The sequence below is a fragment of the Natator depressus genome, chromosome 1 (genome assembly GCF_965152275.1).
Source record: "Natator depressus isolate rNatDep1 chromosome 1, rNatDep2.hap1, whole genome shotgun sequence".
Classification (NCBI taxonomy): domain Eukaryota; kingdom Metazoa; phylum Chordata; order Testudines; family Cheloniidae; genus Natator; species Natator depressus.
Genome location: NC_134234.1, coordinates 169,082,668 through 169,108,926, shown reverse-complemented (window position 1 = coordinate 169,108,926; position 26,259 = coordinate 169,082,668). Strand labels below are relative to the sequence as shown.

Below are 26,259 nucleotides of genomic sequence, written 5' to 3'. Positions count from 1 at the left end.
ACACTATTATTTCTTGTCCTTCACTCTATTTCCTTTCTGTATCTACATCTACAAAGTTTAGACAGTATATAATACAATTCAAAACTTTCTTCCTTTGTTTATTAACCATAGACTACTTTGCTCTCCATCCAGATAAAAATGTAGCTTTTACTGCATAGACAAGGAAAACAATAGACAATTATTTTGCACCTCAAAAAGGACCTGTATGTTTTAACACTGATTCTTCACGAAAGATTCCCCATTCAAGGCAACCAGTGCTACATACTGAATGTTGATGATAGTTCTGTGAAAACAAGTCAGAGTATGACAGACTATGTACTCTACAATACTCTTCCATAGTGATTTTTGGGTTTACTAGGGATGTTGATTTCAGAGAGGGCTGTAAAAACAGGGAATATTTGGGCTCCAGTCCATAATCAATCTGTATTATTTATTTTTTAACTTAAACCCATTTAGCTTCCCTCCCTTACATTTATATGGTTATTCCTGGGGATTATGGCTAGATGATACTCCTCGGGATATATATGTTAGAAGACACATGGTCCCCCTTTCCTGCTTACCTCCGTCTTCCCATCTGTGTTTTATTCCCAAAGCTCACCAATTAAAGTTTAGAGGATGTAAAAAATAACTGTCCTGCTCTAGCAGCTGCTATTATCTACAAAAAAAGAAGTGTTCTACATTTGAAAAGGAATCATAGAATCATAGAACATCAGGGTTGGAAGGGACCTCAGGAGGTCATCTAGTCCAACCCCCTGCTCAAAGCAGGACCAATCCCTAACTAAATCATCCCAGCCAGGGTTTTGTCAAGCCTGACCTTAAAAACTTCTGTGGAAGGAGATTCCACCACCTCCCTAGGTAACGCATTCCAGTGTTTCACCACCCTCCTAGTGAAAAAGTTTTTCCTAATATGCAACCTCAAACCCCCCCCCCCCCCACTGCAAGGAACATTACTCCTTGTTCTGTCATCTGCTACCATTGAGAACAGTCTAGAGCCATCCTCTTTGGAACCCCCTTTCAGGTAGTTGAAAGCAGCTATCAAATCCCCCTGTCATAAATATAAAGGGAAGGGTAAACACCTTTAAAATCCCTCCTGGCCAGAGGAAAAATCCTTTCATCTGTAAAGGGTTAAGAAGCTAGGATAACCTCGCTGGCACCTGACCAAAATGACCAATGAGGAGACAAGATACTTTCAAAAGCTGGGAGGAGGGAGAAAAACAAAGGGTCTGTGTCTGTCTGTGTGATGCTTTTGCTGGGGACAGAACAGGAATGGAGTCTTAGAACTTAGTAAGTAATCTAGTTAGATATGTGTTAATTATGATTTCTTTAAATGGCTGAGAAATTAAGCTGTGCTGAATAGAATGGATATTCCTATCTGTGTGTCTTTTTGTAACTTAAGGTTTTGCCGAGAGGGATTCTCTATGTTTTGAATCTAATTACCCTGTAAGGTATTTACCATCCTGATTTTACAGAGATGATTCCTTTTTACTTGTATTAAAATCCTTCTTTCCCCTCCCCAACTCTTCTTCTTGGAGCTCTTCGACCATATATATGAAAATTCAATGAGCCAAAAAGAATGGCTCTGGAGGCTAATGGTTTGGGCTATTACCTAGGATGTAGGAGAGCCAGGTTCAAGACCTTGCTTTGAATCAGTCAGAGCAGGGATTTGAACCTGAGTCTCCCATATTGCAGATGAGTGCCCTAATCACTGGATTTTTGACTATTCTGGGGTGTGTGTGTGTGTGTCATGTTTTTTTCCCATGAAAACATTCTGTCTCCACATTGGAACAAAATCAAACCTCAAAAACTCATTATTTTTTTTTATGAAACAGGTTTGTTGCTTTCTAACCAGTTCTACTTTACAGTGCTACTGTCTGTAAAGATCCTGCAAGGTGCTGAGCACACTTAACTCCCATTGGCTTCAGTGGGAGCAAAGGGCATTCATCACCTTACAGGGTTTGGTCCTCAGCCTGGTTACAGCCTGAGTGTTTGATAATCCAAAACACAGATGAAGATTGATTAGGTGAATGCTCCGATTGCAAGAATTTATCTTTCAGTTGTAGAATTGGATGGATTTGCTAAATACAGTTCTTGATGCCCTATTGAGAATAAAGCTTACTCTCATTACATTGTGATTGTATGACAATAACAAGGGATGATAAACAACCTGAGTAACCTGTCACACTTGGAGATTAGTGTGTGGCAGGAAAAGAATCAAGAGATTAAAGAATTAAGAGATTACATAGTTATTGGATGCTGTATTCTATGTGTATTAAACACAGGTAAAGTTTGGATCAGGGTCGCAAGACAATATTTAGATGTGTGCTGAGCAATACGTACTAAAGAAGGTACTAGGAGCAGTGAACTACAGAAATGTGGTGAGCGTGTTGGAATGGAAATTGGTACATCCCATGCTGAATCACCCTGGATGGGAGGGAATACAGCACAGATTTTTGGACAGCAAAAGACAGCTATCAACTGATGGCTTGGCTTGGCTTTATTAGTAAGGAGCAACATCTAGTTAGCCAACCAGCTTTCAAAGTCTGCTGTGATTGACTTGGCAGGAGTTAGTGGAGTGGAGTTTGCAGCAATTGTTTGAGAACAAAATGAAAGCTCTTTTAAAATAACAGGCTAGCCTGGTACATAGACAACGAATTATGTAACCCTACCCCAGAGAAAGAAATTCCTTGCTTTTGGTGACTGATGTCTAAAGATTGTCTTTTGTGGTAAGAAGCTAAGGATCGGCATGGTGGCGAGACAACTCTGATCACAGTGTTCAGAAAACTGATGGCCTTCCTCAAACACTAGAGGCAGGTCTCTTAGGCATGCCATGCTGCAGCAACCCATTGTATCAGATGAAATCCATTGGTTCTATGCAGAATAATGAAAATGGACACAGTGAGACAGGTCTTCAGATGCTCTGAGATTACACATGGCACAGCTGAGGAGTGGGGGAGATGGGGAAGGTGACTAAACTCTGATCCTGAGTTAGCTTGTGTCAAGGCTGATTCCCCCCTCTGGCACTTCGAGTGCAGAAGGTGGGAGCCCACAAGGATTTTTAAAATGTAATACTGGCCACTCCAGGCTTATATTAAACTCTCAAGGTTACAGCTTTTTTTTTTACCTTGACTTGGTAAATGCTGCCACCACCCAAATTCAAACCCCATTTTTGGTACCCAGGAAGGCACACTTGGGAATTCCTTCCTGTGGGGTACCCTCAAGCCCTTTCACCTCCCCTCTGGGGAAGAGCTGAGAAAGAAAACAAAGGAAATTAGCTGTTGCCACCAGCTAATTATCCACCATACGCACAAACCTCTTAGGACACCAAAAATCCAATCCTGTTCTTAAAAAAGGTAAATTTTATTAAAAACAAAAAGAGAAAATAAATCTGGAATTTAGGCTTTTGCTACATTTTAAAAGAGCAATTCCAAAAATTAGGCACCCAAAATGGCTTTCTTGAGGGTTCAGCTTAAAGGTTACAAGCAAACAAAAGCATCTGGGGTTAGCACAGGGGAGTCCACCAGCTATAAAAAATAAACAGAAATAAACCTATTTGCATCTTTCTAAACATTCCTGATCTACTTACACATTTGGGAGTTCCAAATAAGTAGTTCTAGGTATGATCTGATGATCTATGATCATACCTGGCTTAAAGCTTCTCATAGCATAACTGCTCCCTGTTCCCCTCTTTCCTGGAGAACAACAGACACAAAGGGGAAGGTTTTTTTCCCCATTTTAAAAAGTTCTAGCCTTCCCATTGGCTCTTTTGGTCAGGTGCCCACTCCCTTTCCTTTACCTGGTGGACTTGTTTAACCCTTTACAGGTAAAGCAAGCAGAGACCATCCACCAAGAGGGACTTATAGCTACCTGGTTGGCTGGGTGTCCATAAAAGGGCCCCCCCCGCTTCATTTATCAAAGATTGGATCCAAAATGACCACCAGAGTAACTTATAGCAAACCAAAGGACTGATTTAGGATACTCCAGTTGCAGCAGTCTCACATATACCACTGCTCTGGCTAAGGTTCAGGCATTCTGTCTTGCCCCCAACCTGAACTTTGCATTGAGGTGAGTACAGCTGAGTAGAATTTTAGTAGTACAAAGCCACGGTCAAGGATCAAGCCCATTAAGAGGTCACAGTCCTTTAACTTCTGGCACTAAATCCTGCTTCACTTATTCATGCAAGTGGAGTTATGTAGCCTTAAGAAAATAACCTGTCTCACTAAACCTTTCAACCATTTGGGGCTTAATTCACCACTGCATTATTCCCATTTTGCACCATTGTGACTCTGTTCATTCCAGCGGGTTCTTGGTTTCTAAACAACTGAATCATATGCCATTTTAAAAACTGGATATATTAAATAACAATATGTAACTGACTTAGATTAGTTAACAATAGAGCTATACCATAGTGGAGATGGAGCCTCTCACCTTTACAGTTACTGGTAAAAATCTAGCCTAGGTAAGTAGTGACCTAAACTTGTAACCCAGTGATAGGTCAGCAAATAGCTGTGTGTGATAAATCTAGCTCCTGGATATGTACATCACTAAGATGATTTACCACAGTTAGCACCATTGTTGGTATTTTCAACAAAATAGACACTGGTTGGGATTTAGGTATGGTGGTGGGGCAGTGTGTGGCAAGTTTCCATTATTTCTACCTGTGCTGTATCTGTTCCATGAATAAGCAGAGGAATTGTGTTTTCAATCTGGCACCTTTCAAAAGCATTTTATTTACTTACAAACTTTTTAAGAAAGAGAAAATATGTAGTACTATGCAGCAAAAATTGCTGCTCTGCTTTCCATAAGGGGCAAAAAAAACAAAACAAAACAAAACAAAAAACCTTCCCTCCTGTTAGTATTGCTAATAAGACTCTGAAATTATCACATCACCGCCTGGTCTTGATTCTGCTCTCATTCAGGCCAAGAGGCACAGAATTCAGATATGTTTTGAACTTGAACAAATAAATGAAAGGACCAGAGGTGTTGAGCACTCATAACTCCCAGTGAAATAAATTGGAATTATATGTATTCAGCATCTTTCAGTATCAAGCCCTACAACATCAAATCGTAAACACGTTCCTGAGCCTAATATTAAACACTGGCTTAATCATTGCAGTATTTATGCTTGTATATTCATGACCTTTATATATTTTAATAACTTTTAAAATAAACTAGCTTTAAAATTGTTGTTGATTTAGTTATTTTTTTCTCTTGATGCAACTGGAAACAATCCAGTTACATTCTGATTGTTTTGCAAAATTTATGTTTAGATCCTGTTTTGTATTTTGGTTTCTGTGTAATTAGATCATAATCAAATAATTGGATTTGAACATATTTCTTATCTCAGTTCCCAGTGAGCAGTACCACCCAGACAGAAAATGGACTATGAAATCTATCATGCCGGTGAGAAAAGGTTCACAACTGAGATAACAGAAGTGCTATATGACCACTCATTCCTAGACAGCATGAGGTCAAAGCAGGGGATTACAACGAAGAACAGCAATATACAGTTTGAGTGAGGTGTCAGTGAATCTGCTGTTGCTTGTACTCTGCCTGCCCTTTTAGATGAGGGATACCATTTTTCAGAAATACCTCAGTGACTTAGGAGCCTAAGTCCCACTAATTTTTAATGAGACTTCAGTCCCCAAGTCCCTAAGTCATACAAATGGGACTTAGGCGTTGTCTGCATGTAAAAGTTGTACTGCCTTTGAGGTTGAAATGGTACAATAACCCTAGTGTGGAGAAAGTTATATGGGTATAAAGGTGCTTTTATGAGTTTAGCTTACTTTCTGTACCGGAAGGGAAGAGAAATAAGCTATTTCCGTGTTAGGCAACTTTTATTCCAGTCTAACTTTGTCAACACTATTAGTTGTACTGGTTAGTTTAACTATAGTTGGTTGGGGGGGGGGAACAAACCCCTAATTAACATGGTCAAACTGATCCAAACTATATTTAAACCAGTCCTTAGTCTCTTAAGTCACTTCGGGAGCGCTGAAAATTTTAGCCAAGATTTTTAAATTTTTCATTGTAACCTCTATTTACACACTGTACCCAGAACTTATATAAATAAGCAAAACAAATGAGCATTATTCCAAAATTATCCAGATTTGTAAATTGCAATTAGATCTTCTATCTTTTCCATCACTTTCCAAGCAGTCATTGTGCTTAGCTTCACAACTTAAACACAGTGTATATTATGATTTTTTAATCTCATTTATTAAAGTATTGATACTGACATCTTATATTTAAAAGTAGTTTCCTGCTATATATTAATTTTACTGACATGTACTGTATGTATTTTATATGAGAAGTAAAAACTTTGTTTCTTATTCTTTATTGTAAATGGAAACTTCTTGGGCCATAACCCTCTCTGAAGCTATACCATGTCAAAACGATTCAGTGTAGTTAACAATCTTTGTTTACATAGAATCATAGAAATGTAGGACTGGAAGAGATCTTGACAGGTCATCTAGTCCAGTCTCCTGCACTGTGGCAGGACTAAGTATTATATAGACCATCCTTGACAGGTTTAACCTATTCTTAAAAACCTCCAATGACCGAGATTCCACAACCTCCTTAGGTAGTTGTTCCAGTGCTTAACTACCCTTAGAGTTAGGAAGTTTTTTTTTCCCGAATGGCTAACTTAAATCTCCCCTGCTGCCATTTAAGTCTATTACTTCTTGACCTGTCCAATGCAGATAAGGGGAACAATTTATCACCCTCATTTTTATAACAACCTTTTATGTTGAAGACTGTTATTATGTCCCCTTTCAGTCTTTTCTTCTCCAGACTAAACAAACCCATTTTTTTTTCAATCTTTCCCAAATGGCCATGTTTTCTAGACATTTAATCATTTTTCCTACTCTCTTCTGGATGTTCTTCAATTTGTCCACATCTTTCCCATGGTGTGGTGCCCACAGCTGGACACGGTACTCCATCTGAGACCTTATCAGTACTGACTGACGGAATTACTTCTAGTATCTTGCTTACAACACTCCTGCTAACACATCCCAGAACCACGTTAGGATTTTTTTTTTTGCAACAGTGTTACATTGTTGACTCATACTTAGTTTGTGATCCACTATAAACCCTACCTCCTTTTCTGCAGTCCTGCTTCCTCGTCCTCATTTCCCATTTTGTGTTTGTGCAATTGATTATTCCTTCCTAAATGGAGTACTATGCATTTGTCCTTACCGAATTTTCATCCTATTTATTTCAGATTATTTCTCCAGTTTTTCAAGATCCTTAATTTGCTTATCATAAGCCTTACTAAAATTGAGATATCACATCAGTTACTTCTTGCTATATACCTATGGTCTTTTCAAACAACCAATAAAATGAAGGGAGATATTTCTGGAAATTGCTACAGTTATTTACTTACTATTTTCACACAGTTGGCTCACTCCTCAATCTTCAGGAAGCTGCCTGATTTTGTGCCTTCCTCTTTCAGCAGACATAGTAGATGTAATCATTTGACTTTGCCTGGATGTTACAGGTAGTACCAAGGAGATTATTTCTTCTGCCCTGTTAGAACAAATAGTTACATCATAACTGTTCCATTTCAATGGATGACAGCAGCATAGCCTGCAGAAGAGTTTGACAAAAGTTCTGGAAAAAATGGTTGTGCCTTTTCTACTGTATGCTGCCAGGGCAATTTCAAAATAATGGCACCCTTATGAAGCAGAAAAAGAAAGAATAGAAACAGCTCTGTGTCTTTATCTTACGTTTATTTCTAAAAACAGAGGCTTTGGAGGGTGGGGTTGCACGGGAGATGTACAGTATGTATTGAAATTTACATACTGTATGTGGGATCTCCACACTGTAAAAAGCAGTTCAACTTTTAATGAAATATCACTTTCACATAGATACCTATAACCGATTAACTACATAGTCTCTTCAGTATCCAAGGTAAACATTTGTCCAATTATCTGGATTGATGACACCCTTATACATTTTTATGTCTGTATCCAGCAGCTTTTACTCAGGTAAAATTATTACTCACTGGAATTATGGGAAAAACACAACACTAAGGGAAAATAAAATTTATTGTAGGGAGGAAAATTGATTTTTGTTGTTGTCATAGCAAGTAGAGATTAAAAAATCCTGTCTGTGTTCTCAGAGAAGAAACATTAACTATACACAACTCTTTAGAATGAAGGTCCTTTTCCTCCCTGTCTTGTTTGACTTTCTGCCCTTTCTCCATGGAGAAATATGAATCCAGTGAATAAAAATGATGATGCATCCTTATAGTGCATGCATGGTGAACAGGTGAATTAGTCACTATCTAAGCAGTACCCTGGAGAGTCTCAAAAAAAAGGTCATAAGGTTTCTTTACAATTGTTAAAAAAGCCAATCTCAACAGCACGATTATATGTATAAATTATAACACTCATGAATGGGCATAAATAATTTTTAGTTATTTTAGGTACATCGATCCATACAAGTAAAAGTGAAAACAGTATTTCTTCTCATTTAGTTTGTCTGCTGCATTTCAGCTGCATTCAAAGTCCCTCCATTTCTGTATTATTAGAAATGGTGATTAGAAAGAGAACCTAGGAGTCTTATCTCCCAGAGCCCTGCTGTAACCACTAAACAAAGCTCTGAAGCACAGATCCTCAAAGATATTTAGGTGCCTAACTCCCATTGAAATGTGTGGGAATTAGCTGCTGAAATACATTTGACAATCTGGATCTGAATGTATGTTCAACATATTTAACTTTCCCAAGTGTTACTGAATACAGATGTTTCCTTCAGTGGGAATTTTTCTCTTAACTAATCACAGCAACTTGAATAAAACAATCTCTCATACAAGGCAAGGAGCTCAAATGCTTCTGGTGCCATCTGGCTCAGTTTTGGCTCCTGCGCAGGGGGTATGTTCAAGCATGAGCTCTTCCTTCAGAGATGCTTTTTCAAGTTATTTGCAGATATGCCCTCAACACACTGAAATTGCAGATTACCTGTGTCACATATATAATTCATGACATATGCTGGTAAACACTGTTAATTTTATTCTGGAAAGTTAACTGTTGATTTAAAATATATTTTAAATAAATCTACTTTAGTTTAGAGCTTTCTTTCCCCCATCATCTTTTTTCCCCTTTCTCTCTCAATATGACAGTGAGTGCTTTTGATCAATTAGTTAAAATATGATTAATGCAAGAAGAAATAGTAAGCTCATTTAGAACTCTATCTTTTGGCTGCTTCTAGCCTATGGTCAAAATACAGTTTGGCTTACTGTGTAGCTTAGAAAGTAACGGCTGGGTGAAAGTCAAATTTTAATTTGTTGTTTATTTTTTGCTATATAATGGGACCAGTAGTTCCTGGTTTCCGTTATTTGTAAAATATGTCATTCCGCTCACATTTTTTGAGTGATTTGAAAACATATGCTACTACACAATTCACACTCAGGCACACACCTTTGGAAAGGAATAAAACTGATATTTTTCTTTAGCGCATCACACACTGGTTTCCAACTATTGATTTCTACCTTTAGTGGTGTTTTTTCTTCAATTTTTATTTTATTAATTTGTATGGTAATATTACCAGGGGATCCAAGCACAACTAGATATAACCCAGGGGACTAAGTATAAATAAGTAATCAAAAGATGATTCCTGCCTCCAAGAGTTTACAATCTACATTTAATACAACGGTTAGATAAGGGAGCCAATCACGGGTGTTTTGGGTGGATGTGGTAACAATCAAACAAAAATAAAGGTGGGGGGGGGACAGGGATAGCTCAGTGGTTTGAGCATTGGCCTGCTAAACCAATTCAATCTTGAATTGTTTCTTTCTATGGTGCACAGCAGGGCAGACACCATGGATTATCAGATTTGCAGCTCATGAAATACTGTAGGATTAGCTGCGTTGTGTTCATAATGCTTATCACAAGACTGGAGAGCAGTGCTGGATCCATACTTTCAGACAGAGATGGCAGCCGCACAGTTTACAGTGGCTGTTGAAAATGAGGATGAAACAGACACAGTATGATGGGATGGAGAAAACTGCATCATGGGACAGTGATCCTGCCCCCTTAATGCACAACGATCCCTTCCGAGAACTCCTAGCAGCAGACAGTGGCGAATTTCACGGTGCACTGCTCTCTGTCAGTGCAAGAATACCAATTGTGGACGTGCTCCACCATCACAATGAGAGTTGTGTGGACATCCAATAGCAGTTTAATTACAGCGGTAGGCGATTGTCGACAAAACTGTAACGTAGACATGGCCTAAATCATGAACAACAGATGTTTCAGAATATTGAGTAGTTAAGAGCTATGTACTGGTATGACAATTGAATATTTTATGTGATTACTTCATACCCACTCTCTAGCAACTCTGACCCAAGCCCATGGACCTGAGCTGAGAATGGCCATTAATGATAACTGCTCCCACTCTTCCCTTGCTGACATACGTTAGCCCAGGGGATTCTGTTGCTATTGTTACTGTGGCCCTTTATTCTAACTTAACCCCTTCCTCTGATTTTATTAAGGAATCTAATTAAAGTTTTTGTCCCCAGTTTAATGAACTTTTGCAAGTATTTCTCAGAAGATTTGTTACCGAGATTTCCAAGTAATCATCCCCCCACTTTTTGTTTTGTGAGTGTTGCTGATCACCTGGGAAGCATTTGGTATGGAAAAATACTTTACAGCAGCCAGAATTTTACCCTTTGACCATCAGTTCTCTCCACTGCTGAGATGGACACAGGCTTTGCTGCACTAATATAAATTGTTTTGTTTTCTATGAGGCCAACACAAGGCTAAAAATTATTATTACATGCCGAGTGTCACAGCTTTACTTATATGGTAAGACAGTATAAACAGAGCTACATGTCTACTGGGTTGGTAGTACACATGGAGACTTTGTTCTAGAGTATAAAGTAAGGTGTAATGATGGTAATATTGGAAATAAAACTCTGGGGCAGTTCCTCAGCTGGTATAAATAGCCATAGTCCCATTGATATCAGTGGGGATCTGACAATTTATACTAGCTGAAGATCTGCCTCTCTATATTTCCCCTGGTGGTTTAATGATGACATTGCTTGAGGCAGTTACAGATGTGTATCCTCGATGGGTCCCTTCACCAGTGAGTACCCAAAGAATCCCGTGATGTGAATACTAGCATATAAGAAAGGCAATATTTTTTCACTGTTGCTACTGATTTGATGTGGAAATCACTCAAATGTTACAGTGATAAGTAGCTGTGGAAACCCATAGATTGGATGAAATTGAAGCAGTAGAGCACATAGCGAATTAATAGTGTGTTAAGCGTGGAAACATTATACCTTCTACCCACCCACCCATCCACCCTCCACCATCTATCTAGAAAATTCTTACACAGATCCAAAGTAGGGCAAAAGCTGATATCACATATATAGAAGAAACCCAGCTGTATTTACTGTTTACAGACAGTGTGCACTAGCTGTATATTTATTGAACACAATTAAATATGTACTAAAAGGATTTGAGGAATAATTACAGTGAACCATCCTCCTGTTCAACAATAAAATAAGCTTTTGGGAATGTGTGCTTTTATTTATATTAGCCTTATTAGCAGTAAAAGAAATTAAATAAAAAGCCTTACTTACAATTATTTAGAGTCTGAAATAATTGAATACAGCCTGAAGTTTATAGCAATCTTATCTGGTGAAAAATAGCCAAGTACATGCTCTAGTATAATAATGCTACAAATACACATCCAAGACATTTCTTTATAGAAAATGATAAATGATTTATCACATCCATTAATACACAAAACCTATGGGTACTATGTACATACTGTAGCTGGAGGTGCATGTTTTATTTTTGGTTCAATTACTAAAATAGTCACTTCATGGAATTAGATTATTTCACTTGATACATCATGCAGCAACATTGGAATAGGAATTTGCCTTCTAAGTTTTCCCACCAGAGACGGATCCTTTTAATGGGAAAACTGTTGGCAGAACATAAGAGGAACAATAAACCCTAAAACTTGAAAGCAGTTTGTCTAGGACAGTAGTTCTCAAATGTATTTTATCTCACCCCCCTTCTTTGTGTCTAAAATAGTTTACACCCTGGCATACACACACACACTTACATATTTAGTGAGTTGCATGTTGATTTTTGTAATATTAAAAAACACTAAGCATATTTGATTCAGACAGAGCCATTTAAATATATGGTAATGTAAATTTTAAGTGAGATACTGCTTACTTGTATCACACTATTGTTACTAGTGTAATGGGTGCACTTTTTTTTTTTTGGAGCAGAGCATTTCCATCCTGGGTTGGATGCTTGAAGCAGTATCTGAAGATCACCTTCTATCTTAAGAAGAATTTGCATCCCACATTGTAGCAAATGGATTAATCTACAGATGGCAACAACTTTGTATAATGCTATGCAAGAATAACAGAAATCCATCAAAATGCGCCACATCGTCTGTAGACCTGATATGTCTGGAGGAATCAGATTTGCTAGTTATTCATTGCTGTGGGTAAAGTGTGCTTTTAATAAGTTTCCCCCCCGCTAAAGCTTCCCACACTCCCTCCCCCAATACCTTCTGTGTCCCCTTTTGGGGAGGTCTGCCCACCAGTTTGAACACCTCTGGGCTAGCAGCATTCAGCTACCTACAAATACTGCCACATATACAGACAGAAAAAACAGAAAAAGGAGCCTGATCAACTAATGGAAAAAGTGTATATTTTAGGGACTGATGCTGCAAACTCTGCTTGCAAGCAACACCTACTGATGCCAGTGGGTGTTGATCAAATGCAGTGGCTAGAAAACTGAACACTGAAGCATGTGTTTAAGCACGTGTCTTCTCATTGAGATCAGGGAAAATGCTCACTTCCTCTTGCTGTCACCTTTTCTCAGAGGCTCTCAAATTCAGGCAGTACAGAACCCTAAAATAGAAAGATAAAAAGAAATTGAAAAATAGAAAGATAATAAGCTATTGTATTAAAATAATTATAAATGTTTCCTGCAGACCCCCTGTGTGTGTACACAGTTACCCATTTGAATGTTTTTTTCAAAAGATTTGCTATGGAGATTTCCAAGTAATATTCCCTCTGTAGGAGGAGGAAATTCTTTTTTTTTTTTATTCTTATATTTTGTATTTAGTTCTCAAGACATAGTAGTGTGATCTGTTGCTGTTAATAGCTTAATAAAACTATTGATGTTATAAAATAAATATTTTGGCTAAAATAATGAGGATTGTGATTTTTATTGGGAGTGAGGCTGGTTCTGTGTTTGTGATTGTCATTTTTTGTATGACCAGACCATGACTTTTCTTCTGAACAGGTCACTGTTCTTCTTAATCATCAGATGTACATGGCATTACATATATCAGCGTTGATCTAACATTCATTGTAACCCCAAATTCTTATTAGCCTTTACTGAATGACTCACCATCTTTCAATCAGATTAGTAGAACAGGAGGAAAACAGAACAAATTGTTCCTGTATGAACAATTGTATTTCTGTGGTTTGTGTATTATGAAAGGAGCCATTCCCTATATTTCCAAGCCAGCAGGTTTCCTTTGTCACTGGTGATGGTAACCTTAAAGATGTTAAGGATGAGCCGGTGATGATTCCTGGACTATAAAACACAATAGCAGTGAATGAACCCATATTTAGCCATCCTGATTACTCGGATTGTTTAATATGGGGTGTGTAAGATTTAGACACAGTGAGCACACAGGGCTGGCCACTACTAGTCTTTAAAATGTGTGGGGAAATAGGGTTTTTTGGCTTTATCATTATACCCTCACCTTTTGGCATGTTGACAAAGGCAATTACATCACTTGCTCCTTATGCATTCTTCTTTTATTCCAAAGAAAGTTTTCTTCTCTCTGGCGCATCCAGCAGCACTTGTTTCCAAACACTGGAGTTACCACCAATTTTTGATGTCTTTTGAAATGCAAAGTTTTTTGGAAAATGAAAGAACATTTCAACATAAGAATTAAGCAGAATAAACCAGCTAGATTAACACTCTCAGAACCAGAGCTAGCCAAGGCCTGACCGCTTCTGTAAAATACGTTTGCTAACCAAAATGAAACCTTACATCTTAGGAAGTTCTGTATCCCTCTAAAGGGAAGCAAGATGTTTGTGTCTTTGTCCTCCTCTGATTTCCAACAAATCCTCCTCCCATGGTTTGTATCTCCCCCTGTAACTGCAGAACACAGGCGGGTCCAGTGTCAATGTATGGTTGTACATAACCTCATCTATTAGCTCAGACCTCAGTACACAACAATAACTATTTCTACAGTCCACTTGATTTCTGATATTATCTTTCATAGCTTACTTTTAAGTGGTGTTTACTAAGAATTTTCAAAACCTAATTGTACTCAGTACTTAATGCAGCTCATTAACCTTGTGTATACAATTTAATTAATTTTCTTCTAATCTGCATGGGTGCATATGGAGCATTTCAAAGGCATTCAAAGAATTTGTTTGAACCTGCAGAACACCTCTTACATACAAGCTAATTAAGAATTTCATACTGCTTACAGTCAGTTACCTGGAACCTCTCAAAAGATATCCACCATGTGATAGAAGGCCTGAACACACATTCACTTTAAAGTAGAATCTTTTCACACACTAATGATTTCTGAGTAGCCTGAAGGCCTCCTTGTATCCCTGGTGACAATCGCATTCTAATAGCCTACTCTGTAGGGATCCATTATTGTATTCATTGATATTTACAGACAATAAACTTGCCCCAAATAACCCTGCAGAGTAAAGAAAATGGTGAGATCACAATTCTGAAGTCACCAGAAATTCACATGTTCCATTAGAGTTTTAGGTCAGTATAGCAGATTGAGCACTCACTAACCCTGCTGGTCAGTCCAGGATTTAGCTCTTTACAGCCTCAGAGCACCCCATGCTGGTCGGTGTCTCACCTGCCACAGGCCCCGTGTCCCTCCCAGACCCCAGTGCCCCTTATCTTGGGGTGCTTCCCCACAACAGCACCCCCATACTCTGTGTCACCCTTCCCAGGGGAACCTCCTCCCCCTTTGCCCACCTTGCCTCAGTGGCTTCTGCCAGTCATCATCTAGCCCCCTTTCTCTGGGGCAAACTTCAGTCTGTAATGGCCACTCATCGTTGGCAAGGGGGTTGGACCAGCTGCCTCTGCCTATTCCCAGGCTACACCTCTGCATCCCCAGTACCTGCTTAGGCCTTACCCAAAGCCTCAGCCTGGGGAGTTGCTAGGCTGGAGCTCCCCAGCTCCTCTTGCCTTTTCCCAGTGCTGCTCTGCTTCAGGTACCCTGTGCTCCTAGACAGCTAAGCCCTTCTCCCTCCAAGGCAGGTGAGAGAGAGAGTTACCCAGCTCCTCCCTTAGCCCTTCTTATCAGGGCCTGCTGTGGCCTGATTAGGTGTGGCCCCAGCTGTGGCTGTTTCCCCAATCAGCCTACCTTTTCTCCCGCTACAGTCAGATTGTATTGTCTCATTACTGGACTATTTCCTCCTAATGATAGTCAAAGATGCTAGATGGTCATCCTGATTATCTTTGGTTCTGTTGACCAAAAAGTTTTGTTTATGTGACTGCAGGTGTTGCCAGAGTTATCAACCATCATTTATTCTATTCCACTCCTTTCATAAAGAGCCCAGAATGTTGTATTTGGTAATTTTCTCAGTCAGTCAGTCAGTGAGCTTGCCACCCTTCCTATTCAATGTGTGTATGAGGAAACTGGGGAAGACATTAAGGTTGTTCGGATGCAGTGTCATTAGCTGGCATTTGACATACACTTTTATGTCTTCCTTCATCAGATCCCAGGATGCAGTGTCTTTCGCTTGGGGTTTGACCAGGAGATTGTCTTGGATTGGAATGAGATGCCTCGAGCTCAGTCAGAACAAGATGAAGGTGAGAGTGTATGAGTTATGGAGGGAATTATGGGGGAAAGTGTCTTGTACCTATGATTTGAGTGGACTTTCCCACCTCTTGTCGGTGACATTCACAACCTAACAGTACACCCTCTTTCTGTTTTTGATGTACTGATTTTGACCAGCCTTCCTGCGGTGGACCTTACAGTGTGAAGGGACAGGAAGGGCTTTCATTGCCCAGTCCTGGAGCCATGGACAATTCTCAAGGAACAGTACTATAGTTGTAGGCTTTTTCATGAAGTCTCCTACTTGGGGTTACAGGAGCTGCTATGCTCAGGCCAAGTCTTCAGTAACATAGCTTCTAATATAGACCCAAACTATGGGTTGGTTAGTGTGTCCTTTGCTGAGAGGTTGCCATGGACCAGTGTTGGTGCAGAAGAATGAATTTCCCAAGATGAAATTCAGTAAAGACAAATGTAAAGGAGCAAATACAAAATGGAGAATAACTGGTTAGGCAGCAGTTCTGCTGAAAAGGGTGTAGGGGGTGATACACTATCACAAGCTTAATATGAGTCAACAATGTGATGCATTTGCAGTAGGCTAATATTATTCTGGAGTGTATTAAAAGGGGTGTTGTAGGTAAGATCTGGGAGATAATTTGTCCTATTCTACTCGGCATTGGTGAGGCCTCAGCTGGAGTACTATGTCAAGTTCTGGACACTGCACTTTAAGAAAGATGAGGACAAATTGGAGAGGGTCCAGAAAGGAGACATATAAAAATGAGAAAACCCGACCTATAAGGAAAGACTTGTTAAAATGGGCATGTTTAGTCTTGATAAAAGAAGACAGGGTGCTGGTGAGGAACTTGAAGCAGGCTTCAAATATGTTAAGGCCTGTTACAAAGAGGATGGTGATCAGTTGTTCTCCATGTCCAGTGAAGGTAGGACAAAAACATAATGGGCTTAATCTGCAGCAAGGGAGATTTAGGTTAGATATTAGGAAAAACCTGTCTAACTATAGGCATTGGAATAGGCTTTCAATGGAGGTTGTGGTATCCCTGTCATTGGAGGTTTTTATAGTCACACAGGCATTTAGACATTTAGTGCTGGATGGTCTATATTTATTTGGTCCAGCCTCAGGACAGAGGGGCTGGACTAGGTGGCCTCTCAGGGTCCCTTCCAGTCCTTTATTTTGCATGGGAAGCTCTGTGGGGAAATCTTCATTGAGAAGCTCCCTCTTGTGGGACTTAACATAGGAAGAGATGATTCAGCATTGCTATCTCTTGTGAATTGAGCACAAGTCTCTCAATATTTTGTGTTTCATTTAAAACCCCAGCTTCAGGAAACAAGTGATAACATGAGAACCTCAGATTTTATTTGTTTATTTATTTTAAAGCAACTTTCTAACCCTCATATGTGCAGAAAAAAGATTGAAAATGTGAGCTGTGTCTACCATAAAGGCTCAAGAAAACGAACCAGCCAACAAACCAAACCACAGAAGGGACTGGCATAACAGGCCAATACTTGGTGAATAAAAGGAACCCAAATTGTATGCTATTTCAGTCTCATGATTTTACTGTCAATCTCAAGATTTATTTGGACCTGACTCATTGAATTCTTTGCGTTGGCGATACTGATCATTTCATTTGAATGTCTCTCTATTTATTTCTTTCCTTTTACCATGTATCTTGATGTTTCTGGGTTGTCTTTTGTGTGTGTATTTCTCCTCGTATTCACTTTTGTTCCATTCTCTCATCTTTTTCATTTCTGTTTCCATTGTTTTCCACCTTCTCTCAAAAAGTTCACTCTGAATCTCTTCCTGCTTGCTTAATCTACCTTTCTCTCACATTTCTCTGTCTGCAGTCTTTCTCTGCTTCCCCATCCTCCTTAATTTCTAGCTCTTACCCATTCTCTCTTTCCCATCACTCACTTCTCTCTTCCCCTCCACTCCCCACATTACTCATTCTCGTCTCTGAGAATTTCCTGCACTAGAGGAGGAGACAGACTCAGAAATGCAGTGTAGGTGCCAGAAGAAGATTGCTCCCTGCCATCTTTCCAGGAGCCGGGATTTCTCTCCGGACCACTGTTAGGGGCTTGAATTCTCCTCCCTTCTGCCCTCTACAGTTCGGGGAGGGAAGTATAGCCAGATTGCTAAGTTCTTATGTTACTTTTCCTCGATATTAGGGGAGAGCACTGTCTTAACATGGGGTGTATGCCCAATAACTAAAAGGCTCCAGGTCTACGTCTCTAGGCAGAGTGAGTGAGCAGAGGTGTCAACTGCCTCTTGGCTTGCTTTACCTTCTGTTAGGCTGGCAAAGTGTGCTGAGCTCTGACTACTTCCAGGTGTACAGTTGCTATTTGAGAGACTGATAGCTGAACACCCAGTCAGCTGGCTTTTAATTCCACGGAAGGGCCACTGGACTGGCACAACAGGCCAATGCCTGGTTGCTCAATGACTGTGTGTTCCTGTGCTATATCTTAAAGCTCACCTCAGTGTACAGACTTTTGTTTTTTGTTTTGTTTTGTTTTGTTTTTGGTGCGGGGAGGGAGTGTTTTGCAGCCAGCTGCCAAGTACTCTGTGTAATTCAGCCTTCTCTGGAGCAGTATCTATGGCCTTTGGAAACTTTCATAGTCCTGAAAGCAGTGCATAAATTCTGCTTTACTTGTACTTCAGCACTGACTATTACGAAAATTCACAGATACAAACAAATAATGGAAACTGACTACAAGACAAGGGGGGAAAGCTGCTCTAAATGAGCATTGCAGTCAGCTCTTCTTCAAATATATTAGTTAATAACACGGTACTTATAGATTATAGGTATATAGCAGGGATCAGCAACCTTTGGCCCTTGGCCCTCCAGGGTAAGCCCCCTGGTGGGCCGGGCCATTTTGTTTACCTGCTGCATCCGCAGGTTCGGCTGATCGCAGCTCCCACTGGCCGCAGTTTGCCGTTCCAGGCCAATGGGTGCTGTGGGAGCAGCGGCCAGCACATCGCTCAGCCCACACCGCTTCCCACAGCCCCCATGGACCTGGAGTGGCGATTGGCCAAACCTGTGGACACGGCAGGTAAATAAACCAGCCCGGCCCTCTAGGGGGCTTACCCTAGCGGGCCGTGTGCCAAATGTTGCCAATCCTTGGTATATAGAATACAGCAGAGAGAACAATGTGAGTTCTGGGGACAGAAGAGATATTGGAAGTGCAATATCTAGGTGAGATAACAAGAAACCAGGTCCTAGATATGTTTCAGATTTAAAAAAAAAGATATCTTAGAAAATGATGTTGCTGTCTAAAGTGTATTGACCTAAGATAAAAAAGGTTTATAGGCAAAATTCAGGGAAAGCATACCCAATAAGATCAGAGTCAACACTTTGGCCATGGTGCCTTCCTCACAATCTGAGAAAAAAGACACAATAATCTGAAAAAAAAAGTCAAAATAAATTAGTAACTATAACCACTGGAGATTGTTCTATGTTATTTATAGCGTGGTGACTACCACATAGCAAAATGGCCACCTCCATTCTTCTTTTCAGTTTTATAAGTAAATTTTAGTTTGTTCTGGTTTATTTTCCGTCTATTGTCTCATCACATTTCCATAATATAATATTTGGAACTAAGAAGTGATTGCTAAAAGGAGGATAAAAATGTATTTCTTTGGGGTTTATGTTGTATAAATCTGCATTTTCAAGGACCAACAGAAATTCTTATGAAAATGAGTTTGATAATGGTGAAGATTGTTGGCTAAATTCCATCTTTGCAGAGTTGTGTTGGGAAGAAAATGCTCCTGAGTGGCAATGCCTCTGAAATAAGAATATTTTTCACTTGTACAGCTCCTCCTCACTCTGAGGATCTGAAAGTGGTTTAACAAATGTTAATAACAATGTGGAGTTTTACAAATGTGACAGCTGAGGTGCGGAGGACTTAAACGACCACAATATGACAGAAATATGTCTAAAACCTTTAAAACACTTTCTTCCCACTGGGACAAATCCTACTCAACTTGGAGCAAATCCAAAGCCCACTGAAGACCCTCATTGATTTCACTGGGATTTGGATCACGCCCCTTATGCAGATGACCACACTGCACCTTTAAGCGGAGGGTGGGGGGGAGTGGCAGGAGTATTTGGCTGACTGGCTGAATGAAGGGAACAGTGTTTTATGGCTGGGGGTAGGGTTGCCAAGCATCCAGTTTTTGACCGGAACACCCAGTCAAAAAGGGATCCTGGCGGCTCCGGTCAGCACCACTGACCAGGCTGTTAAAAGTCCGGTTGATGGTTTAGTGGAGGTAAGGCAGGCACCCTACCTGCCCTGGCTCCACACAGCTCCCAGAAGCGGCCAGCATGTCCCTGGGGCCTCTAGGCAGAATCTCTTTGTGCTGCCCCACCCCAGCGCCAGCTCCGTAGCTCCCATTGGCTGGGAACCTTGGCCAGTGGGATCTGTGGGAGTGGCACCTGCTGATGCAGACAGCGTGCAGATCCCCCTGGCCCCTCCACCTAGGAGCCAGACATGCCGGCCACTTCCAGGAGCCACACGGAGCCAAGGTAGTCAGGGAGCCTGCCTTAGCCCCATAGTGCCACCGACCGGGAGCTGCCTGAGGTAAGCACTGCCTGGCTGGAGCCTGCACTTGCAACCCCCTGCCCCAGGTTGGAACCCCCCTCCTGCACCCTAACTCCCTCTCAGATCCCGCATCCCAATTCCCTGCCCCAGCCGTGGGCCCACTTCCAGAGCCTGCACCCCACACCCCATCCTGTACCCCACCCCCTGCCCCAGTCCTGAACCCCCCTCCTACACCCCAACCCCCACATCCCTAGGCCCACCCCAGAGCCCACACCCCCAGTCAGAACCTGCACCCCCTCTTGCACCCCAACTCCTTGCCCCAGCCCAGAGCCCCCTCCTCTACCCTGAACCCTTCATCTCTGACCCCAGAGCCCACACCACCAGCCAGATCGCTCACTGCCTCCCACACCCCAACCCCCTACCCCAGCCCAGAAAAGTGAGTGAGGGTAGGGAAGAGTGAGCGATAGCGGGAGGGGGGATGGCGTGAGTGTCGGGCAGGGATCCGGGGAAGGGGCGGGGCAGGGTGTTTGATTTTGTGCGATTAGAGGGGTGGGGAGATGAAAACTGCTGCAAAACGGTTGGTGTGGTCACTGGCTCATCCCTTGGAAATGCAGGGTTTAAAAGGGGCAGCCCTGCACCTGAGCCAGCCTCCCTTTTACAGGGAGCAGGCTGAGGCAGGAGCGAACATAGCACTTCAGCTGATCTCAGCATGGCTCCTCATGGAAGCAGTACAGTAAGAAAGGGGTAGGGGAGCAATTCCACCCTTCCTCTGACCTAGGTAGGGCGAAGCAGGCACACAAGAGTAACTCTGAAAGGGGATGGGGATATGGCTAGCCAGGCAGCCTGCAGTCTGATTCAGCCCCCTGGTTGGAACACAAGGAGAGGGAGTGCCCCCAACCCCAGCAGGCATTAGTGAATCCAGTTTTAAGTTTTTCCTGCTTGGGTGGGGGACAACAGGGGGCACTTTTGCTCTGCTCAGCCCGGATCTGTGTAGAGGCAGGATGGTAAGCAGTGAAGGGGGAGAGGAGACCAAGACGGAGAGGAGGCCCCCTCCCACACCTGTTTCCTCAATCCATGCAGAGATGGGCAGGAACACATTTGTAGTGCCAAAAAGGGAGGGGGAGGTACCTAGTGAGTCGGCTTTAAGGGACATACTATTCTGGAGTATAGGTAGGAGGAGGAGGGAAACGTCAACATGCCACACACACACCCTTATAGCAACTGAGCTGTGATAATTCAGTTAGGGGCAGTTTCAGGTTTTGGCTTGGGGCAGGCAGGGCAGACCCAGGAAATTTTCACTTCTCCCTTTTCTGTCAGGCTCAGCCGTAACCCTGGGAAAAGCTGGGGGGAGGGGATTCAAAGGCTGCACAGGGCATATGTAGTGGGGATGAAGGAGTCAGAGGCAGTCGGGGTAGTTGCCATGCAACTGAGGCTTGGGGGTGGTGCTAGGACAGGGGTGCATGGGGTTCTGTTTCACTACCAAAGGCAGCCCCCTCTTCTCCCCAGGTTCATGGCTTGGGGGACTCCAAGGGAAGCAAACTTCTATCTCAGTCAGCAGGAATTTTCATGCAAGTGGTTAAGACTGTTGTTTCTACGGTTGTCTTCACAGCATTCAGGGTTTCCAAAGGATTCAGGATCTCCCAGAGCATTGATGTTCTTCCCAACTGAGTACAAGACTTGAGGGCAACGCTGATAGCAGGGGGTGTGTCAGTGCAGCAACAAATGCATGTGGCATGGGGTGCAGATTTCGGGAAGCATCCATGAGGGCAGGCATATTTGTGGATTACGTTTTGGGGTGTGTTCAGGCCACAGCATTAAGGAAAGGGTCCCAGGGGGAACCAGAATAGGGCTTAAATCCAGTGCCACCCACAGGTTGGCAAGGGTACCATTTCCAGTTCAGCTGAACTGTTAAGGGTGCTCATTTGGGGATACCTTAATAAAGCAGATGGGGGCAGATTACTGTTGGTTTAGGATTCTGTTTCTGGGGACTATAAATAATACACTGTCAAACAAAAACCCTAGATGTCATGGGTGTAGATGGGGTATGTAATGTGTTGTCAAACAAACATATTAGAAGTCAGGAGCATGGCTGGGCTACGTGGTTAAAAAAAAAAAAAAGGATTCCACAGGAATGAATTGAGGGCAGAGAAGCAGGGCCCTTCACACAATGGCCTGTACATAACTTGCAAGTTTTTCTCCTAGGGCTTGGTCCTCAAATAGTCTCTAGGATAAAATCCATTACTTTATTGCCTATCCTGGGTTTATACTGGCATAGCAGATGCCTTGCCTCACTTTTACATAACAGCTTTCAGAAGCTGGCACCAGGAGCCAGCCAAGAACCAGACTGGATGCCATTAGCTGCCTGGAACCTGGGGGGTAGAATGGTTAGCAATGTAGCATGGAGATCCACTGCCTCCATTCACGTGGCAGCGCTAGAAGACAAGTTTTAATGAATTCATGCAATTACAGGAGCAGGAAGGCTCATCACCGAATGGCACATTACAGAGCAGCGGAGGCTGCGGTACATGGAGTTGTGGGCGACCTGTCAACTGTCATCCACAACGATCTTGGAATCACCTCCCGGCTGTTACATTTGTCAGTGGGTTAAATGGTTATCACAAGAACATATGCACGGCCATACTGGGTCAGACCAAAGTATCCTGTCTTCCAACAGTGGCCACTGCCAGGTGCCCCAGGGGGAATGAACAGAACAGGTAATCATTAAGTGATCCATCCCCTCTCACCCATTCCCAGCTTCTGGCAAACAGAGGCTAGGGACACCATCCCTGCCCCATCCTGGTTAATAGCCATTGATGGACTTACCTAGTCCCATCAGCAGTCACCAACATGATGTGGCACACCTTGGAAAATGCTATTTGGGAATGTGTAAAGGGGTTCAATTACTGCACAGAACTAGAAGGGACTTGATGCAGATCTGTGTTGTCAGACATGCATTAACGCAGGGTCTGGCTGGGAAGCATGGAGTGCCACCTGGGAGGACAAAGCATGACAGATGCTAACGGGGGGTGGCCAAATTCCTTGAGGTCATAAAAGGCTCAGCAATTTGGGCATCCTGGGGCACCAAATAATTCAGGAAGGATGGGGTTCCTCTGTACATCCTGGGAGCACATTTGTTTTGACCGATATAAAAGGGGAGGCAGTAAGAGATGTCTGGGAACCCCACTGAGTTTGTCGGGGAGGCAGCCAAGCTAATTGCCAGTGCCTCCTTGTGGAGGATGTCCAGTGCAGGTACTCTATAGGGAAGGTATCCAGTGACCGGATAAATGGTTTGGAAAATGACTTTAAGAAGAGGTGTTCAGTAAAGGGGAAATTAGGGACTCTGATGAATGTTATGGCAGGGAGCCAACCCCCCATTCTTATAGCCCACTTCAACCCTCCTATGGGTGAGGGTGGAGTGGATGGTAAGGTCCCAGCAATGGATTTGCTGGAGGGACGTGAATGGAATAAACACAGGGTTACCTGCACTATGCACTTTTATCTGCCGAGTAGTCCCAGACATCTAATAATAAAATTGTGGCCTGATTAAACCCATGTCAAATGTCTCCTGCCCTTCTTTCAGTATAGCCAAACAATGAATACACCCCAATGGTTTGGGGACAATATTTTTTATCTAAGGTATGTAAGGCTATGGGCCCTTTATAACTTTAGCCTTCAATATCCCTTTCCCTAATGCTGTTTTCCAGATACAGATAAAGGTGTGAGGACTTTTAGCACTTTTGTATCTTTATTCTTACAATTATAGATTTTAGTCTTAATTCCCAATATTTCTGTTTTTTTCCCCTCAGTTCCTTTTCTCCCCCTTATACCATTGCTTCCCTACCTGTCATTGAAGAAACATTTCTCACACACATATAACTAGGTTTTGAATTTATGCATACAAAATTTAAAAAAGGAAAAGTCATTTACTATAGACTTTTAATTTGTACTTTGTTCATGATTTTTCCCCCTCTGATATCTTCATGACCTTCTCTTCCAAGTACTTACTAGTGAGATAGTGAAGTTCAGAATGGCAAGGAGAATGTTGAAATGGGAGCATATTGACACAGCAAGCTGTATTTCAAAGTTGACCTTCGGTATGATGCCTATATGGTTCCAAAGAGCAGTTTTTCACAAAGAAAAACGGCTTATGTTTCATGGCAGTTTTGGTGAAATTATCCAAAGGTAACTAAAAGAGAAACATAATTCTATTTTTTTCTGCCATCGCTTTAAGTTTAAGGAGTTTTACACAAATTGAATTGAATTGAAGCATGGCCATATTTTAGTTATGTTTCTTTGGGATTTTTTTTTATCATTAATTAGGAAATCTAGAAAGCATAATAAGGAAATATAATTACATATTGTGGACCAGAACATAAAGTGATGTAAATCAGAGCAGCTCTATTGATTTCACAAAAATTCTAATTTACACCAACTGATGATCTGGGTCACTTTTCTTTATTTTTCATAATGTGTAATATATTTAGGTGATTGTTATATAAGCGTCTCAATTTCTTTTAATAGAATTTACACTGTCTTTAGGACTTATTCTAAGACGGTGTTTTACTAACAAATAAATTCAATGATATTTTTCTCATTTAATATGGATGCTTTTGTAGTGGATTGCATTAATAAATAACTGCCCAGCAAATATGGCTCACTTTCATTAAACAATGCCCCCTCCTCCCAAAAGTTTGTATGAATCCAATTAAAACAGCAAATGAATTAAATAGTCACAGCAGAAACAACAAAAGTATAAATTGCTTATTCCATTATCAAGTTGTGCTTTTATGCTAAAATCTTAATTTTCATTTCTTAAGATGCAATGAATAGCACAGCAATTTAAAGTTTTGCTTGTAGTTTCAGTTCATTAAACCTAGAAAAAGATAAATCTTCTAATGACTAATAAATAGATGACAAAGTTAGTTTAATCAGGCAGATAAACAAAGATAAGTATTTAGAAAGAAAGACATCAGACAGCTATGTCATTCAATTAAAGGAATTAGAGAGACAAAATGTCAAGTATAGAAAATGAAATGTGAATACGAAAAACAGGAGCAGATGATAAAGTGGGGTAAAGTAAGGTCTCAGTATTTTATGATATAATGATTACCAGATTTGGAGGAATTTTTTATCTGAGTGTAAAGAGACAATATAGCATTTAGAGGAAGCATGTTATCATACATGCATCTTGGAACAGTATGGAGACCTTCCTTTTTTAAAAACTATTGTGTCCCCACCCACTCTATCTGAACTGGGACTGAATTCTTGTGTAGTGTAAATCACTATTTCTGTTACAACACTGGGTTGAAATGATTAATATAATGAAGACAATGTTTGAAACAATTAGGAACAATTGGTGGTCTTTATGTAGTAACAAAGACAACCAATTGGGGTCTGCAGAAAGTGAGGGAATAGGGATGGGAAAGGGTGAAAGGTTCTGAGATACCTGAATATTTCAAAGAGAATTTTCTGATCATTTGCATGTGAACTGTTCACTGCAACTATTCACTGGAGTACTCAATATTTGAGCTTTGCTGTTTGAGTCATGTCATTGAAAAATGACCAATCACCTTTGTGTTCACTCCGCATTGCCAACTCTCCACCTAGTTGCTTCTGGGAGCAGGTAGCCACCTAGGTATAGCTCTGCTCCTCACTGAGTACTATTGGTGTCAAACCACACAGCCATAGGACAGGATGGAGGAGTCCTTACTCCTTCCTACTCCCCTGTACAGCTGTATAGAACCATGGCACGATCTAACTCTGAGAGAGTACTTCACAGATCACATCATTGAGCACCTGGGGGCACATTCCATAGAGCTCACAGAAGCAGAAGATTACAAATTATGCTTTGACAACTCCTTCAGACCCATCTCAGAGAAGCTGGTATTCATTGATCTGCTCTTCAACAGC

General features: G+C 41.3%; 1 long non-coding RNA gene across 1 annotated transcript in view; it reads right to left on the bottom strand.

Moving 5' to 3' along the window:
* Window positions 1-26,259, bottom strand: part of LOC141983787 (uncharacterized) — a 49,731-nt gene that overhangs the window by 13,221 nt on the left and 10,251 nt on the right. Inside the window, exon 2 of the long non-coding RNA XR_012638511.1 lies at window positions 7,379-7,521. This is a non-coding gene — a long non-coding RNA (uncharacterized LOC141983787). The remainder of the gene's footprint in view (window positions 1-7,378; window positions 7,522-26,259) is intronic.